At 42.2% G+C, this 18,430-nt stretch overlaps 1 protein-coding gene and 8 non-coding genes across 10 annotated transcripts in view; all 9 read left to right on the top strand.

Annotated features, from left to right (window-relative positions):
• LOC126291900 (uncharacterized) overlaps positions 1-18,430 on the top strand; it is a 388,268-nt gene that overhangs the window by 206,995 nt on the left and 162,843 nt on the right. The gene's annotated exons all lie outside the window — the stretch shown is intronic.
• Positions 268-407, top strand: LOC126292460 (U4 spliceosomal RNA). Its single transcript, XR_007552195.1, has one exon. It is a non-coding gene; the product is annotated as a U4 spliceosomal RNA (small nuclear RNA).
• LOC126292461 (U4 spliceosomal RNA) lies at positions 2,603-2,742 on the top strand. The gene has a single exon (XR_007552196.1). It is a non-coding gene; the product is annotated as a U4 spliceosomal RNA (small nuclear RNA).
• Positions 4,938-5,077, top strand: LOC126292431 (U4 spliceosomal RNA). The gene has a single exon (XR_007552167.1). It is a non-coding gene; the product is annotated as a U4 spliceosomal RNA (small nuclear RNA).
• Positions 7,273-7,412, top strand: LOC126292462 (U4 spliceosomal RNA). The gene has a single exon (XR_007552197.1). It is a non-coding gene; the product is annotated as a U4 spliceosomal RNA (small nuclear RNA).
• On the top strand, positions 9,611-9,750 carry LOC126292463 (U4 spliceosomal RNA). Its single transcript, XR_007552198.1, has one exon. It is a non-coding gene; the product is annotated as a U4 spliceosomal RNA (small nuclear RNA).
• LOC126292464 (U4 spliceosomal RNA) lies at positions 11,946-12,085 on the top strand. The gene has a single exon (XR_007552199.1). It is a non-coding gene; the product is annotated as a U4 spliceosomal RNA (small nuclear RNA).
• Positions 14,284-14,423, top strand: LOC126292466 (U4 spliceosomal RNA). The gene has a single exon (XR_007552200.1). It is a non-coding gene; the product is annotated as a U4 spliceosomal RNA (small nuclear RNA).
• On the top strand, positions 16,624-16,763 carry LOC126292467 (U4 spliceosomal RNA). The gene has a single exon (XR_007552201.1). It is a non-coding gene; the product is annotated as a U4 spliceosomal RNA (small nuclear RNA).

Consider the following 18,430-nt stretch of genomic DNA (forward strand, 5'->3'; position numbering starts at 1 on the left):
AGTGGGAGAACTACTGTGCAGTTTACAGCGCCAAGATGGCGGAAGGTAGCTAGGCAAGGAAGGATTAGACAGAAGGAGCGAAAAACAACCAGTTAGCGTCTGGGAACTGTGTGTTTCATATGTTTTCGAGTGTATTTCTGTATTTGTGTGCAGCAGGCGACTTGTGCAGTGTTGGCAGATACTGATAGATAAGAAGTGATATGAGTACCCGTAGGTGCTTGCGTCAGGCGTCAGGTATAAATAGTAGCTCCAGGTGCAAGGTTGTTTACCTTTGCGCAGTGGCAATATCGTAACCAATGAAGTGTAACTGAGGTGCGATTATTGCTAGTTGAAAACTTTTACCAATACCCCGCCATAGAGATGTGAAATACCACCTCTGTGGCAATTTTTAGTAGCTCCTAAGGGGGTGTAAGTCTAATGAAAACAATGTTTGAAGGTGTGTTTGTCTGTAAACACGGTGTGCAGCTGTGTAACAGTTTGGCTGATGGTTGTGAGGGACTGTGCGCACCAGTTAGGCTGTGTTCGCTCAGGGATTGTATACAGTGTTTGGAAGCTAGTGGAAAACATCCTCGAATTGGGTAAGCTGTTGTGCTAGTGTGAATCCCTACACCATTTGTGGACCATTGAAGTGCTGTTCTGTCTAGAGGGATGCAAGTGGTACTCAAGTGCAATGTTTACTGATGTATGTTGTGTTTGGCTATTCTCTGCCAGAAATTATTGAAGGAGACTAGGGCAGTACACCGAGTGTTGATGAAAGTGTGGGAGGTTATCTTGGTTATATAGCAGCGCCCGCATTGTACTTTTGTTGTTTTGTGTTGTGATGGTCATTAGATACATGTTTGTCTTTTATGAATATGGATGTGTGTACAGCTTGATAATTACCACTGGTCTCTATGGATTGCTGTTGATAGCAGTAGGAAATGAATTTGTTTACACATTTAAGGTGGCTGATGTGTATGGGCAGTCACATAGATGACAGTCTTGCCTGATGTGTGGTACACCTCACAAGTGTAACTGTAATGTCATGCAAGAGTTTGGTTCACTTTGAGAATACATACATTTCCTGTTCCTGTAGTGTGCAGAGCAGATGGACTGACAGAAGAGTTAGTGCTAGTAGGTGGTTGGATAGCAGCAAATGCAGTCTGTGGTGTTGAGTGAGGTATTGTGATTGCATATGTAGCATACTTGTTTCAGTAACAGGTAGAGCATGTTTCTCATGCAGTGCAGAATTGGTCCACTCAAGGCATGGTGTTTTCATTTCCATCAGTGAAATTAGTGTGTGTGTCATAGTATTCCTTGGACTGTGGATTTGCTGTGCATGTGTGACAGAGGCTTCAGTGTAATAGTTGGTGCTTAATGATGGTCCGTTTTGCCATGAGAATGTATGTTACACCATGTGGCGTACTGAAAAGAAAGGTCTCTCGTTGGCTTGTGGGGTAGGATTAGTAACCGTGTCACTGAATATAAACCAATGAAAGCATTAAAAAATGCAGTGGTATAATAGACATTGGTGAGAATTCTAGCAGAAGGCATACATTTTTTCTGGTCAAGGGCAGTTTGCTTCTGATGGCACCTTTTCTCTTTGCATCTCACCATTTGTGGGTGTGACTGTTCCCTGTATGTAAGGTGGGCAGAATTAGCTGCCCACTATATTACAAGGTGGGTGCCATAGAAAAATGTCTCGTATTGTTTGTATCTGTTATCGGTGGTTGGCACTGAAGATTCCTTTTTAGCATACAATCACATATTTTCACTTGTCACGCAATATGCAAGATTGGGTCAATGAGGCAGGGTAGGGAGCCAGATAGTTTTATGATTTTTTTCTTTGGGAGAGAACATAATCAATGGTAGATGAGCGCAAGACTATATTTTTCTGCAGGTGTATTTGGCACCATATGGAAGAAGTTTGTATGTTTAATGCTACATTATAGGTTTCCATAATTATGAAGCATTGCACTGACTGAAGAGGGTGCTTAACTGGCGAGAAGACACATTTCAATGACTTAAGCGAATTTGCAAATGTCATTTCATTGTGGTTGCAAGGTGTCTAATCCCTTAGGCCAAGTTTTCATCTGCGAACAGTCATCAGTCTTTGCACAAGAAACGAGAAGAATTACATACAAGAGCGAAATACAAGACACACCCTATTGCTTAGGAATGTGAAGTTTATTAAGTTGTTAGTTTGCTTGGTGTCCAATATTAGCCAGCAGTCGTAAAGTAAAAAAATGGAATCCGAAATTGTAGTGGGGGTAGCTGTGTTTACTAGATGAGGTAGTACGACTTTTGTCAGTGTGGGGCTAAGAGAAGCGAGCGCGCAGAAGCGCCCCTGTCGGCCAGTGGGAGAACTACTGTGCAGTTTACAGCGCCAAGATGGCGGAAGGTAGCTAGGCAAGGAAGGATTAGACAGAAGGAGCGAGAAACAAACAGTTAGAGTCTAGGAACTGTGTGTTTCATATGTTTTCGAGTGTATTTCTGTATTTGTGTGCAGCAGGCGACTTGTGCAGTGTTGGCAGATACTGATAGATAAGAAGTGATATGAGTACCCGTAGGTGCTTGCGTCAGGCGTCAGGTATAAATAGTAGCTCCAGGTGCAAGGTTGTTTACCTTTGCGCAGTGGCAATATCGTAACCAATGAAGTGTAACTGAGGTGCGATTATTGCTAGTTGAAAACTTTTACCAATACCCCGCCATAGAGATGTGAAATACCACCTCTGTGGCAATTTTTAGTAGCTCCTAAGGGGGTGTAAGTCTAATGAAAACAATGTTTGAAGGTGTGTTTGTCTGTAAACACGGTGTGCAGCTGTGTAACAGTTTGGCTGATGGTTGTGAGGGACTGTGCGCACCAGTTAGGCTGTGTTCGCTCAGGGATTGTATACAGTGTTTGGAAGCTAGTGGAAAACATCCTCGAATTGGGTAAGCTGTTGTGCTAGTGTGAATCCCTACACCATTTGTGGACCATTGAAGTGCTGTTCTGTCTAGAGGGATGCAAGTGGTACTCAAGTGCAATGTTTACTGATGTATGTTGTGTTTGGCTATTCTCTGCCAGAAATTATTGAAGGAGACTAGGGCAGTACACCGAGTGTTGATGAAAGTGTGGGAGGTTATCTTGGTTATATAGCAGCGCCCGCATTGTACTTTTGTTGTTTTGTGTTGTGATGGTCATTAGATACATGTTTGTCTTTTATGAATATGGATGTGTGTACAGCTTGATAATTACCACTGATCTCTATGGATTGCTGTTGATAGCAGTAGGAAATGAATTTGTTTACACATTTAAGGTGGCTGATGTGTATGGGCAGTCACATAGATGACAGTCTTGCCTGATGTGTGGTACACCTCACAAGTGTAACTGTAATGTCATGCAAGAGTTTGGTTCACTTTGAGAATACATACATTTCCTGTTCCTGTAGTGTGCAGAGCAGATGGACTGACAGAAGAGTTAGTGCTAGTAGGTGGTTGGATAGCAGCAAATGCAGTCTGTGGTGTTGAGTGAGGTATTGTGATTGCATATGTAGCATACTTGTTTCAGTAACAGGTAGAGCATGTTTCTCATGCAGTGCAGAATTGGTCCACTCAAGGCATGGTGTTTTCATTTCCATCAGTGAAATTAGTGTGTGTGTCATAGTATTCCTTGGACTGTGGATTTGCTGTGCATGTGTGACAGAGGCTTCAGTGTAATAGTTGGTGCTTAATGATGGTCCGTTTTGCCATGAGAATGTATGTTACACCATGTGGCGTACTGAAAAGAAAGGTCTCTCGTTGGCTTGTGGGGTAGGATTAGTAACCGTGTCACTGAATATAAACCAATGAAAGCATTAAAAAATGCAGTGGTATAATAGACATTGGTGAGAATTCTAGCAGAAGGCATACATTTTTTCTGGTCAAGGGCAGTTTGCTTCTGATGGCACCTTTTCTCTTTGCATCTCACCATTTGTGGGTGTGACTGTTCCCTGTATGTAAGGTGGGCAGAATTAGCTGCCCACTATATTACAAGGTGGGTGCCATAGAAAAATGTCTCGTATTGTTTGTATCTGTTATCGGTGGTTGGCACTGAAGATTCCTTTTTAGCATACAATCACATATTTTCACTTGTCACGCAATATGCAAGATTGGGTCAATGAGGCAGGGTAGGGAGCCAGATAGTTTTATGATTTTTTTCTTTGGGAGAGAACATAATCAATGGTAGATGAGCGCAAGACTATATTTTTCTGCAGGTGTATTTGGCACCATATGGAAGAAGTTTGTATGTTTAATGCTACATTATAGGTTTCCATAATTATGAAGCATTGCACTGACTGAAGAGGGTGCTTAACTGGCGAGAAGACACATTTCAATGACTTAAGCGAATTTGCAAATGTCATTTCATTGTGGTTGCAAGGTGTCTAATCCCTTAGGCCAAGTTTTCATCTGCGAACAGTCATCAGTCTTTGCACAAGAAACGAGAAGAATTACATACAAGAGCGAAATACAAGACACACCCTATTACTTAGGAATGTGAAGTTTATTAAGTTGTTAGTTTGCTTGGTGTCCAATATTAGCCAGCAGTCGTAAAGTAAAAAAATGGAATCCGAAATTGTAGGGGGGGTAGCTGTGTTTACTAGATGAGGTAGTACGACTTTTGTCAGTGTGGGGCTAAGAGAAGCGAGCGCGCAGAAGCGCCCCTGTCGGCCAGTGGGAGAACTACTGTGCAGTTTACAGCGCCAAGATGGCGGAAGGTAGCTAGGCAAGGAAGGATTAGACAGAAGGAGCGAAAAACAACCAGTTAGCGTCTGGGAACTGTGTGTTTCATATGTTTTCGAGTGTATTTCTGTATTTGTGTGCAGCAGGCGACTTGTGCAGTGTAGGCAGATACTGATAGATAAGAAGTGATATGAGTACCCGTAGGTGCTTGCGTCAGGCGTCAGGTATAAATAGTAGCTCCAGGTGCAAGGTTGTTTACCTTTGCGCAGTGGCAATATCGTAACCAATGAAGTGTAACTGAGGTGCGATTATTGCTAGTTGAAAACTTTTACCAATACCCCGCCATAGAGATGTGAAATACCATCTCTGTGGCAATTTTTAGTAGCTCCTAAGGGGGTGTAAGTCTAATGAAAACAATGTTTGAAGGTGTGTTTGTCTGTAAACACGGTGTGCAGCTGTGTAACAGTTTGGCTGATGGTTGTGAGGGACTGTGCGCACCAGTTAGGCTGTGTTCGCTCAGGGATTGTATACAGTGTTTGGAAGCTAGTGGAAAACATCCTCGAATTGGGTAAGCTGTTGTGCTAGTGTGAATCCCTACACCATTTGTGGACCATTGAAGTGCTGTTCTGTCTAGAGGGATGCAAGTGGTACTCAAGTGCAATGTTTACTGATGTATGTTGTGTTTGGCTATTCTCTGCCAGAAATTATTGAAGGAGACTAGGGCAGTACACCGAGTGTTGATGAAAGTGTGGGAGGTTATCTTGGTTATATAGCAGCGCCCGCATTGTACTTTTGTTGTTTTGTGTTGTGATGGTCATTAGATACATGTTTGTCTTTTATGAATATGGATGTGTGTACAGCTTGATAATTACCACTGATCTCTATGGATTGCTGTTGATAGCAGTAGGAAATGAATTTGTTTACACATTTAAGGTGGCTGATGTGTATGGGCAGTCACATAGATGACAGTCTTGCCTGATGTGTGGTACACCTCACAAGTGTAACTGTAATGTCATGCAAGAGTTTGGTTCACTTTGAGAATACATACATTTCCTGTTCCTGTAGTGTGCAGAGCAGATGGACTGACAGAAGAGTTAGTGCTAGTAGGTGGTTGGATAGCAGCAAATGCAGTCTGTGGTGTTGAGTGAGGTATTGTGATTGCATATGTAGCATACTTGTTTCAGTAACAGGTAGAGCATGTTTCTCATGCAGTGCAGAATTGGTCCACTCAAGGCATGGTGTTTTCATTTCCATCAGTGAAATTAGTGTGTGTGTCATAGTATTCCTTGGACTGTGGATTTGCTGTGCATGTGTGACAGAGGCTTCAGTGTAATAGTTGGTGCTTAATGATGGTCCGTTTTGCCATGAGAATGTATGTTACACCATGTGGCGTACTGAAAAGAAAGGTCTCTCGTTGGCTTGTGGGGTAGGATTAGTAACCGTGTCACTGAATATAAACCAATGAAAGCATTAAAAAATGCAGTGGTATAATAGACATTGGTGAGAATTCTAGCAGAAGGCATACATTTTTTCTGGTCAAGGGCAGTTTGCTTCTGATGGCACCTTTTCTCTTTGCATCTCACCATTTGTGGGTGTGACTGTTCCCTGTATGTAAGGTGGGCAGAATTAGCTGCCCACTATATTACAAGGTGGGTGCCATAGAAAAATGTCTCGTATTGTTTGTATCTGTTATCGGTGGTTGGCACTGAAGATTCCTTTTTAGCATACAATCACATATTTTCACTTGTCACGCAATATGCAAGATTGGGTCAATGAGGCAGGGTAGGGAGCCAGATAGTTTTATGATTTTTTTCTTTGGGAGAGAACATAATCAATGGTAGATGAGCGCAAGACTATATTTTTCTGCAGGTGTATTTGGCACCATATGGAAGAAGTTTGTATGTTTAATGCTACATTATAGGTTTCCATAATTATGAAGCATTGCACTGACTGAAGAGGGTGCTTAACTGGCGAGAAGACACATTTCAATGACTTAAGCGAATTTGCAAATGTCATTTCATTGTGGTTGCAAGGTGTCTAATCCCTTAGGCCAAGTTTTCATCTGCGAACAGTCATCAGTCTTTGCACAAGAAACGAGAAGAATTACATACAAGAGCGAAATACAAGACACACCCTATTGCTTAGGAATGTGAAGTTTATTAAGTTGTTAGTTTGCTTGGTGTCCAATATTAGCCAGCAGTCGTAAAGTAAAAAAATGGAATCCGAAATTGTAGTGGGGGTAGCTGTGTTTACTAGATGAGGTAGTACGACTTTTGTCAGTGTGGGGCTAAGAGAAGCGAGCGCGCAGAAGCGCCCCTGTCGGCCAGTGGGAGAACTACTGTGCAGTTTACAGCGCCAAGATGGCGGAAGGTAGCTAGGCAAGGAAGGATTAGACAGAAGGAGCGAAAAACAACCAGTTAGCGTCTGGGAACTGTGTGTTTCATATGTTTTCGAGTGTATTTCTGTATTTGTGTGCAGCAGGCGACTTGTGCAGTGTTGGCAGATACTGATAGATAAGAAGTGATATGAGTACCCGTAGGTGCTTGCGTCAGGCGTCAGGTATAAATAGTAGCTCCAGGTGCAAGGTTGTTTACCTTTGCGCAGTGGCAATATCGTAACCAATGAAGTGTAACTGAGGTGCGATTATTGCTAGTTGAAAACTTTTACCAATACCCCGCCATAGAGATGTGAAATACCACCTCTGTGGCAATTTTTAGTAGCTCCTAAGGGGGTGTAAGTCTAATGAAAACAATGTTTGAAGGTGTGTTTGTCTGTAAACACGGTGTGCAGCTGTGTAACAGTTTGGCTGATGGTTGTGAGGGACTGTGCGCACCAGTTAGGCTGTGTTCGCTCAGGGATTGTATACAGTGTTTGGAAGCTAGTGGAAAACATCCTCGAATTGGGTAAGCTGTTGTGCTAGTGTGAATCCCTACACCATTTGTGGACCATTGAAGTGCTGTTCTGTCTAGAGGGATGCAAGTGGTACTCAAGTGCAATGTTTACTGATGTATGTTGTGTTTGGCTATTCTCTGCCAGAAATTATTGAAGGAGACTAGGGCAGTACACCGAGTGTTGATGAAAGTGTGGGAGGTTATCTTGGTTATATAGCAGCGCCCGCATTGTACTTTTGTTGTTTTGTGTTGTGATGGTCATTAGATACATGTTTGTCTTTTATGAATATGGATGTGTGTACAGCTTGATAATTACCACTGATCTCTATGGATTGCTGTTGATAGCAGTAGGAAATGAATTTGTTTACACATTTAAGGTGGCTGATGTGTATGGGCAGTCACATAGATGACAGTCTTGCCTGATGTGTGGTACACCTCACAAGTGTAACTGTAATGTCATGCAAGAGTTTGGTTCACTTTGAGAATACATACATTTCCTGTTCCTGTAGTGTGCAGAGCAGATGGACTGACAGAAGAGTTAGTGCTAGTAGGTGGTTGGATAGCAGCAAATGCAGTCTGTGGTGTTGAGTGAGGTATTGTGATTGCATATGTAGCATACTTGTTTCAGTAACAGGTAGAACATGTTTCTCATGCAGTGCAGAATTGGTCCACTCAAGGCATGGTGTTTTCATTTCCATCAGTGAAATTAGTGTGTGTGTCATAGTATTCCTTGGACTGTGGATTTGCTGTGCATGTGTGACAGAGGCTTCAGTGTAATAGTTGGTGCTTAATGATGGTCCGTTTTGCCATGAGAATGTATGTTACACCATGTGGCGTACTGAAAAGAAAGGTCTCTCGTTGGCTTGTGGGGTAGGATTAGTAACCGTGTCACTGAATATAAACCAATGAAAGCATTAAAAAATGCAGTGGTATAATAGACATTGGTGAGAATTCTAGCAGAAGGCATACATTTTTTCTGGTCAAGGGCAGTTTGCTTCTGATGGCACCTTTTCTCTTTGCATCTCACCATTTGTGGGTGTGACTGTTCCCTGTATGTAAGGTGGGCAGAATTAGCTGCCCACTATATTACAAGGTGGGTGCCATAGAAAAATGTCTCGTATTGTTTGTATCTGTTATCGGTGGTTGGCACTGAAGATTCCTTTTTAGCATACAATCACATATTTTCACTTGTCACGCAATATGCAAGATTGGGTCAATGAGGCAGGGTAGGGAGCCAGATAGTTTTTTATGATTTTTTTTCTTTGGGAGAGAACATAATCAATGGTAGATGAGCGCAAGACTATATTTTTCTGCAGGTGTATTTGGCACCATATGGAAGAAGTTTGTATGTTTAATGCTACATTATAGGTTTCCATAATTATGAAGCATTGCACTGACTGAAGAGGGTGCTTAACTGGCGAGAAGACACATTTCAATGACTTAAGCGAATTTGCAAATGTCATTTCATTGTGGTTGCAAGGTGTCTAATCCCTTAGGCCAAGTTTTCATCTGCGAACAGTCATCAGTCTTTGCACAAGAAACGAGAAGAATTACATACAAGAGCGAAATACACGACACACCCTATTGCTTAGGAATGTGAAGTTTATTAAGTTGTTAGTTTGCTTGGTGTCCAATATTAGCCAGCAGTCGTAAAGTAAAAAAATGGAATCCGAAATTGTAGTGGGGGTAGCTGTGTTTACTAGGTGAGGTAGTACGACTTTTGTCAGTGTGGGGCTAAGAGAAGCGAGCGCGCAGAAGCGCCCCTGTCAGCCAGTGGGAGAACTACTGTGCAGTTTACAGCGCCAAGATGGCTGAAGGTAGCTAGGCAAGGAAGGATTAGACAGAAGGAGCGAAAAACAACCAGTTAGCGTCTGGGAACTGTGTGTTTCATATGTTTTCGAGTGTATTTCTGTATTTGTGTGCAGCAGGCGACTTGTGCAGTGTTGGCAGATACTGATAGATAAGAAGTGATATGAGTACCCGTAGGTGCTTGCGTCAGGCGTCAGGTATAAATAGTAGCTCCAGGTGCAAGGTTGTTTACCTTTGCGCAGTGGCAATATCGTAACCAATGAAGTGTAACTGAGGTGCGATTATTGCTAGTTGAAAACTTTTACCAATACCCCGCCATAGAGATGTGAAATACCACCTCTGTGGCAATTTTTAGTAGCTCCTAAGGGGGTGTAAGTCTAATGAAAACAATGTTTGAAGGTGTGTTTGTCTGTAAACACGGTGTGCAGCTGTGTAAGAGTTTGGCTGATGGTTGTGAGGGACTGTGCGCACCAGTTAGGCTGTGTTCGCTCAGGGATTGTATACAGTGTTTGGAAGCTAGTGGAAAACATCCTCGAATTGGGTAAGCTGTTGTGCTAGTGTGAATCCCTACACCATTTGTGGACCATTGAAGTGCTGTTCTGTCTAGAGGGATGCAAGTGGTACTCAAGTGCAATGTTTACTGATGTATGTTGTGTTTGGCTATTCTCTGCCAGAAATTATTGAAGGAGACTAGGGCAGTACACCGAGTGTTGATGAAAGTGTGGGAGGTTATCTTGGTTATATAGCAGCGCCCGCATTGTACTTTTGTTGTTTTGTGTTGTGATGGTCATTAGATACATGTTTGTCTTTTATGAATATGGATGTGTGTACAGCTTGATAATTACCACTGATCTCTATGGATTGCTGTTGATAGCAGTAGGAAATGAATTTGTTTACACATTTAAGGTGGCTGATGTGTATGGGCAGTCACATAGATGACAGTCTTGCCTGATGTGTGGTACACCTCACAAGTGTAACTGTAATGTCATGCAAGAGTTTGGTTCACTTTGAGAATACATACATTTCCTGTTCCTGTAGTGTGCAGAGCAGATGGACTGACAGAAGAGTTAGTGCTAGTAGGTGGTTGGATAGCAGCAAATGCAGTCTGTGGTGTTGAGTGAGGTATTGTGATTGCATATGTAGCATACTTGTTTCAGTAACAGGTAGAGCATGTTTCTCATGCAGTGCAGAATTGGTCCACTCAAGGCATGGTGTTTTCATTTCCATCAGTGAAATTAGTGTGTGTGTCATAGTATTCCTTGGACTGTGGATTTGCTGTGCATGTGTGACAGAGGCTTCAGTGTAATAGTTGGTGCTTAATGATGGTCCGTTTTGCCATGAGAATGTATGTTACACCATGTGGCGTACTGAAAAGAAAGGTCTCTCGTTGGCTTGTGGGGTAGGATTAGTAACCGTGTCACTGAATATAAACCAATGAAAGCATTAAAAAATGCAGTGGTATAATAGACATTGGTGAGAATTCTAGCAGAAGGCATACATTTTTTCTGGTCAAGGGCAGTTTGCTTCTGATGGCACCTTTTCTCTTTGCATCTCACCATTTGTGGGTGTGACTGTTCCCTGTATGTAAGGTGGGCAGAATTAGCTGCCCACTATATTACAAGGTGGGTGCCATAGAAAAATGTCTCGTATTGTTTGTATCTGTTATCGGTGGTTGGCACTGAAGATTCCTTTTTAGCATACAATCACATATTTTCACTTGTCACGCAATATGCAAGATTGGGTCAATGAGGCAGGGTAGGGAGCCAGATAGTTTTATGATTTTTTTCTTTGGGAGAGAACATAATCAATGGTAGATGAGCGCAAGACTATATTTTTCTGCAGGTGTATTTGGCACCATATGGAAGAAGTTTGTATGTTTAATGCTACATTATAGGTTTCCATAATTATGAAGCATTGCACTGACTGAAGAGGGTGCTTAACTGGCGAGAAGACACATTTCAATGACTTAAGCGAATTTGCAAATGTCATTTCATTGTGGTTGCAAGGTGTCTAATCCCTTAGGCCAAGTTTTCATCTGCGAACAGTCATCAGTCTTTGCACAAGAAACGAGAAGAATTACATACAAGAGCGAAATACAAGACACACCCTATTGCTTAGGAATGTGAAGTTTATTAAGTTGTTAGTTTGCTTGGTGTCCAATATTAGCCAGCAGTCGTAAAGTAAAAAAATGGAATCCGAAATTGTAGTGGGGGTAGCTGTGTTTACTAGATGAGGTAGTACGACTTTTGTCAGTGTGGGGCTAAGAGAAGCGAGCGCGCAGAAGCGCCCCTGTCGGCCAGTGGGAGAACTACTGTGCAGTTTACAGCGCCAAGATGGCGGAAGGTAGCTAGGCAAGGAAGGATTAGACAGAAGGAGCGAAAAACAACCAGTTAGCGTCTGGGAACTGTGTGTTTCATATGTTTTCGAGTGTATTTCTGTATTTGTGTGCAGCAGGCGACTTGTGCAGTGTTGGCAGATACTGATAGATAAGAAGTGATATGAGTACCCGTAGGTGCTTGCGTCAGGCGTCAGGTATAAATAGTAGCTCCAGGTGCAAGGTTGTTTACCTTTGCGCAGTGGCAATATCGTAACCAATGAAGTGTAACTGAGGTGCGATTATTGCTAGTTGAAAACTTTTACCAATACCCCGCCATAGAGATGTGAAATACCACCTCTGTGGCAATTTTTAGTAGCTCCTAAGGGGGTGTAAGTCTAATGAAAACAATGTTTGAAGGTGTGTTTGTCTGTAAACACGGTGTGCAGCTGTGTAACAGTTTGGCTGATGGTTGTGAGGGACTGTGCGCACCAGTTAGGCTGTGTTCGCTCAGGGATTGTATACAGTGTTTGGAAGCTAGTGGAAAACATCCTCGAATTGGGTAAGCTGTTGTGCTAGTGTGAATCCCTACACCATTTGTGGACCATTGAAGTGCTGTTCTGTCTAGAGGGATGCAAGTGGTACTCAAGTGCAATGTTTACTGATGTATGTTGTGTTTGGCTATTCTCTGCCAGAAATTATTGAAGGAGACTAGGGCAGTACACCGAGTGTTGATGAAAGTGTGGGAGGTTATCTTGGTTATATAGCAGCGCCCGCATTGTACTTTTGTTGTTTTGTGTTGTGATGGTCATTAGATACATGTTTGTCTTTTATGAATATGGATGTGTGTACAGCTTGATAATTACCACTGATCTCTATGGATTGCTGTTGATAGCAGTAGGAAATGAATTTGTTTACACATTTAAGGTGGCTGATGTGTATGGGCAGTCACATAGATGACAGTCTTGCCTGATGTGTGGTACACCTCACAAGTGTAACTGTAATGTCATGCAAGAGTTTGGTTCACTTTGAGAATACATACATTTCCTGTTCCTGTAGTGTGCAGAGCAGATGGACTGACAGAAGAGTTAGTGCTAGTAGGTGGTTGGATAGCAGCAAATGCAGTCTGTGGTGTTGAGTGAGGTATTGTGATTGCATATGTAGCATACTTGTTTCAGTAACAGGTAGAGCATGTTTCTCATGCAGTGCAGAATTGGTCCACTCAAGGCATGGTGTTTTCATTTCCATCAGTGAAATTAGTGTGTGTGTCATAGTATTCCTTGGACTGTGGATTTGCTGTGCATGTGTGACAGAGGCTTCAGTGTAATAGTTGGTGCTTAATGATGGTCCGTTTTGCCATGAGAATGTATGTTACACCATGTGGCGTACTGAAAAGAAAGGTCTCTCGTTGGCTTGTGGGGTAGGATTAGTAACCGTGTCACTGAATATAAACCAATGAAAGCATTAAAAAATGCAGTGGTATAATAGACATTGGTGAGAATTCTAGCAGAAGGCATACATTTTTTCTGGTCAAGGGCAGTTTGCTTCTGATGGCACCTTTTCTCTTTGCATCTCACCATTTGTGGGTGTGACTGTTCCCTGTATGTAAGGTGGGCAGAATTAGCTGCCCACTATATTACAAGGTGGGTGCCATAGAAAAATGTCTCGTATTGTTTGTATCTGTTATCGGTGGTTGGCACTGAAGATTCCTTTTTAGCATACAATCACATATTTTCACTTGTCACGCAATATGCAAGATTGGGTCAATGAGGCAGGGTAGGGAGCCAGATAGTTTTTTATGATTTTTTTTCTTTGGGAGAGAACATAATCAATGGTAGATGAGCGCAAGACTATATTTTTCTGCAGGTGTATTTGGCACCATATGGAAGAAGTTTGTATGTTTAATGCTACATTATAGGTTTCCATAATTATGAAGCATTGCACTGACTGAAGAGGGTGCTTAACTGGCGAGAAGACACATTTCAATGACTTAAGCGAATTTGCAAATGTCATTTCATTGTGGTTGCAAGGTGTCTAATCCCTTAGGCCAAGTTTTCATCTGCGAACAGTCATCAGTCTTTGCACAAGAAACGAGAAGAATTACATACAAGAGCGAAATACACGACACACCCTATTGCTTAGGAATGTGAAGTTTATTAAGTTGTTAGTTTGCTTGGTGTCCAATATTAGCCAGCAGTCGTAAAGTAAAAAAATGGAATCCGAAATTGTAGTGGGGGTAGCTGTGTTTACTAGGTGAGGTAGTACGACTTTTGTCAGTGTGGGGCTAAGAGAAGCGAGCGCGCAGAAGCGCCCCTGTCAGCCAGTGGGAGAACTACTGTGCAGTTTACAGCGCCAAGATGGCTGAAGGTAGCTAGGCAAGGAAGGATTAGACAGAAGGAGCGAAAAACAACCAGTTAGCGTCTGGGAACTGTGTGTTTCATATGTTTTCGAGTGTATTTCTGTATTTGTGTGCAGCAGGCGACTTGTGCAGTGTTGGCAGATACTGATAGATAAGAAGTGATATGAGTACCCGTAGGTGCTTGCGTCAGGCGTCAGGTATAAATAGTAGCTCCAGGTGCAAGGTTGTTTACCTTTGCGCAGTGGCAATATCGTAACCAATGAAGTGTAACTGAGGTGCGATTATTGCTAGTTGAAAACTTTTACCAATACCCCGCCATAGAGATGTGAAATACCACCTCTGTGGCAATTTTTAGTAGCTCCTAAGGGGGTGTAAGTCTAATGAAAACAATGTTTGAAGGTGTGTTTGTCTGTAAACACGGTGTGCAGCTGTGTAAGAGTTTGGCTGATGGTTGTGAGGGACTGTGCGCACCAGTTAGGCTGTGTTCGCTCAGGGATTGTATACAGTGTTTGGAAGCTAGTGGAAAACATCCTCGAATTGGGTAAGCTGTTGTGCTAGTGTGAATCCCTACACCATTTGTGGACCATTGAAGTGCTGTTCTGTCTAGAGGGATGCAAGTGGTACTCAAGTGCAATGTTTACTGATGTATGTTGTGTTTGGCTATTCTCTGCCAGAAATTATTGAAGGAGACTAGGGCAGTACACCGAGTGTTGATGAAAGTGTGGGAGGTTATCTTGGTTATATAGCAGCGCCCGCATTGTACTTTTGTTGTTTTGTGTTGTGATGGTCATTAGATACATGTTTGTCTTTTATGAATATGGATGTGTGTACAGCTTGATAATTACCACTGATCTCTATGGATTGCTGTTGATAGCAGTAGGAAATGAATTTGTTTACACATTTAAGGTGGCTGATGTGTATGGGCAGTCACATAGATGACAGTCTTGCCTGATGTGTGGTACACCTCACAAGTGTAACTGTAATGTCATGCAAGAGTTCGGTTCACTTTGAGAATACATACATTTCCTGTTCCTGTAGTGTGCAGAGCAGATGGACTGACAGAAGAGTTAGTGCTAGTAGGTGGTTGGATAGCAGCAAATGTAGTCTGTGGTGTTGAGTGAGGTATTGTGATTGCATATGTAGCATACTTGTTTCAGTAACAGGTAGAACATGTTTCTCATGCAGTGCAGAATTGGTCCACTCAAGGCATGGTGTTTTCATTTCCATCAGTGAAATTAGTGTGTGTGTCATAGTATTCCTTGGACTGTGGATTTGCTGTGCATGTGCGACAGAGGCTTCAGTGTAATAGTTGGTGCTTAATGATGGTCCGTTTTGCCATGAGAATGTATGTTACACCATGTGGTTTACTGAAAAGAAAGGTCTCTCGTTGGCTTGTGGGGTAGGATTAGTAACCGTGTCACTGAATATAAACCAATGAAAGCATTAAAAAATGCAGTGGTATAATAGACATTGGTGAGAATTCTAGCAGAAGGCATACATTTTTTTCTGATCAAGGGCAGTTTGCTTCTGATGGCACCTTTTCTCTTTGCATCTCACCATTTGTGGGTGTGACTGTTCCCTGTATGTAAGGTGGGCAGAATTAGCTGCCCACTATATTACAAGGTGGGTGCCATAGAAAAATGTCTCGTATTGTTTGTATCTGTTATCGGTGGTTGGCACTGAAGATTCCTTTTTAGCATACAATCACATATTTTCACTTGTCACGCAATATGCAAGATTGGGTCAATGAGGCAGGGTAGGGAGCCAGATAGTTTTTTATGATTTTTTTTCTTTGGGAGAGAACATAATCAATGGTAGATGAGCGCAAGACTATATTTTTCTGCAGGTGTATTTGGCACCATATGGAAGAAGTTTGTATGTTTAATGCTACATTATAGGTTTCCATAATTATGAAGCATTGCACTGACTGAAGAGGGTGCTTAACTGGCGAGAAGACACATTTCAATGACTTAAGCGAATTTGCATATGTCATTTCATTGTGGTTGCAAGGTGTCTAATCCCTTAGGCCAAGTTTTCATCTGCGAACAGTCATCAGTCTTTGCACAAGGAATGAGAAGAATTACATACAAGAGCGAAATACATGACACACCCTATTGCTTAGGAATGTGAAGTTTATTAAGTTGTTAGTTTGCTTGGTGTCCAATATTAGCCAGTAGTCGTAAAGTAAAAAAATGGAATCCGAAATTGTAGTGGGGGTAGCTGTGTTTACTAGATGAGGTAGTACGACATTTTGTAAGTGTGGTGCTAAGAGAAGCGTGCGCGCAGAAGCGCCCCTGTCGGCCAGTGGGAGAACTACTGTGCAGTTTACAGCGCCAAGATGGCGGAAGGTAGCTAGGCAAGGAAGGATTAGACAGAAGGAGCGAAAAACAACCAGTTAGCGTCTGGGAACTGTGTGTTTCATATGTTTTCGAGTGTATTTCTGTATTTGTGTGCAGCAGGCGACTTGTGCAGTGTTGGCAGATACTGATAGATAAGAAGTGATATGAGTACCCGTAGGTGCTTGCGTCAGGCGTCAGGTATAAATAGTAGCTCCAGGTGCAAGGTTGTTTACCTTTGCGCAGTGGCAATATCGTAACCAATGAAGTGTAACTGAGGTGCGATTATTGCTAGTTGAAAACTTTTACCAATACCCCGCCATAGAGATGTGAAATACCACCTCTGTGGCAATTTTTAGTAGCTCCTAAGGGGGTGTAAGTCTAATGAAAACAATGTTTGAAGGTGTGTTTGTCTGTAAACACGGTGTGCAGCTGTGTAACAGTTTGGCTGATGGTTGTGAGGGACTGTGCGCACCAGTTAGGCTGTGTTCGCTCAGGGATTGTATACAGTGTTTGGAAGCTAGTGGAAAACATCCTCGAATTGGGTAAGCTGTTGTGCTAGTGTGAATGCCTACACCATTTGTGGACCATTGAAGTGCTGTTCTGTCTAGAGGGATGCAAGTGGTACTCAAGTGCAATGTTTACTGATGTATGTTGTGTTTGGCTATTCTCTGCCAGAAATTATTGAAGGAGACTAGGGCAGTACACCGAGTGTTGATGAAAGTGTGGGAGGTTATCTTGGTTATATAGCAGCGCCCGCATTGTACTTTTGTTGTTTTGTGTTGTGATGGTCATTAGATACATGTTTGTCTTTTATGAATATGGATGTGTGTACAGCTTGATAATTACCACTGATCTCTATGGATTGCTGTTGATAGCAGTAGGAAATGAATTTGTTTACACATTTAAGGTGGCTGATGTGTATGGGCAGTCACATAGATGACAGTCTTGCCTGATGTGTGGTACACCTCACAAGTGTAACTGTAATGTCATGCAAGAGTTTGGTTCACTTTGAGAATACATACATTTCCTGTTCCTGTAGTGTGCAGAGCAGATGGACTGACAGAAGAGTTAGTGCTAGTAGGTGGTTGGATAGCAGCAAATGCAGTCTGTGGTGTTGAGTGAGGTATTGTGATTGCATATGTAGCATACTTGTTTCAGTAACAGGTAGAACATGTTTCTCATGCAGTGCAGAATTGGTCCACTCAAGGCATGGTGTTTTCATTTCCATCAGTGAAATTAGTGTGTGTGTCATAGTATTCCTTGGACTGTGGATTTGCTGTGCATGTGTGACAGAGGCTTCAGTGTAATAGTTGGTGCTTAATGATGGTCCGTTTTGCCATGAGAATGTATGTTACACCATGTGGCGTACTGAAAAGAAAGGTCTCTCGTTGGCTTGTGGGGTAGGATTAGTAACCGTGTCACTGAATATAAATCAATGAAAGCATTAAAAAATGCAGTGGTATAATAGACATGGGTGAGAATTCTAGGAGAAGGCATACATTTTTTCTGATCAAGGGCAGTTTGCTTCTGATGGCACCTTTTCTCTTTGCATCTCACCATTTGTGGGTGTGACTGTTCCCTGTATGTAAGGTGGGCAGAATTAGCTGCCCACTATATTACAAGGTGGGTGCCATAGAAAAATGTCTCGTATTGTTTGTATCTGTTATCGGTGGTTGGCACTGAAGATTCCTTTTTAGCATACAATCACATATTTTCACTTGTCACGCAATATGCAAGATTGGGTCAATGAGGCAGGGTAGGGAGCCAGATAGTTTTTTGATTTTTTTTCTTTGGGAGAGAACATAATCAATGGTAGATGAGCGCAAGACTACATTTTTCTGCAGGTGTATTTGGCACCATATGGAAGAAGTTTGTATGTTTAATGCTACATTATAGGTTTCCATAATTATGAAGCATTGCACTGACTGAAGAGGGTGCTTAACTGGCGAGAAGACACATTTCAATGACTTAAGCGAATTTGCAAATGTCATTTCATTGTGGTTGCAAGGTGTCTAATCCCTTAGGCCAAGTTTTCATC

This window comes from Schistocerca gregaria, chromosome 9 (assembly GCF_023897955.1).
Source record: "Schistocerca gregaria isolate iqSchGreg1 chromosome 9, iqSchGreg1.2, whole genome shotgun sequence".
NCBI lineage: Eukaryota > Metazoa > Arthropoda > Insecta > Orthoptera > Acrididae > Schistocerca > Schistocerca gregaria.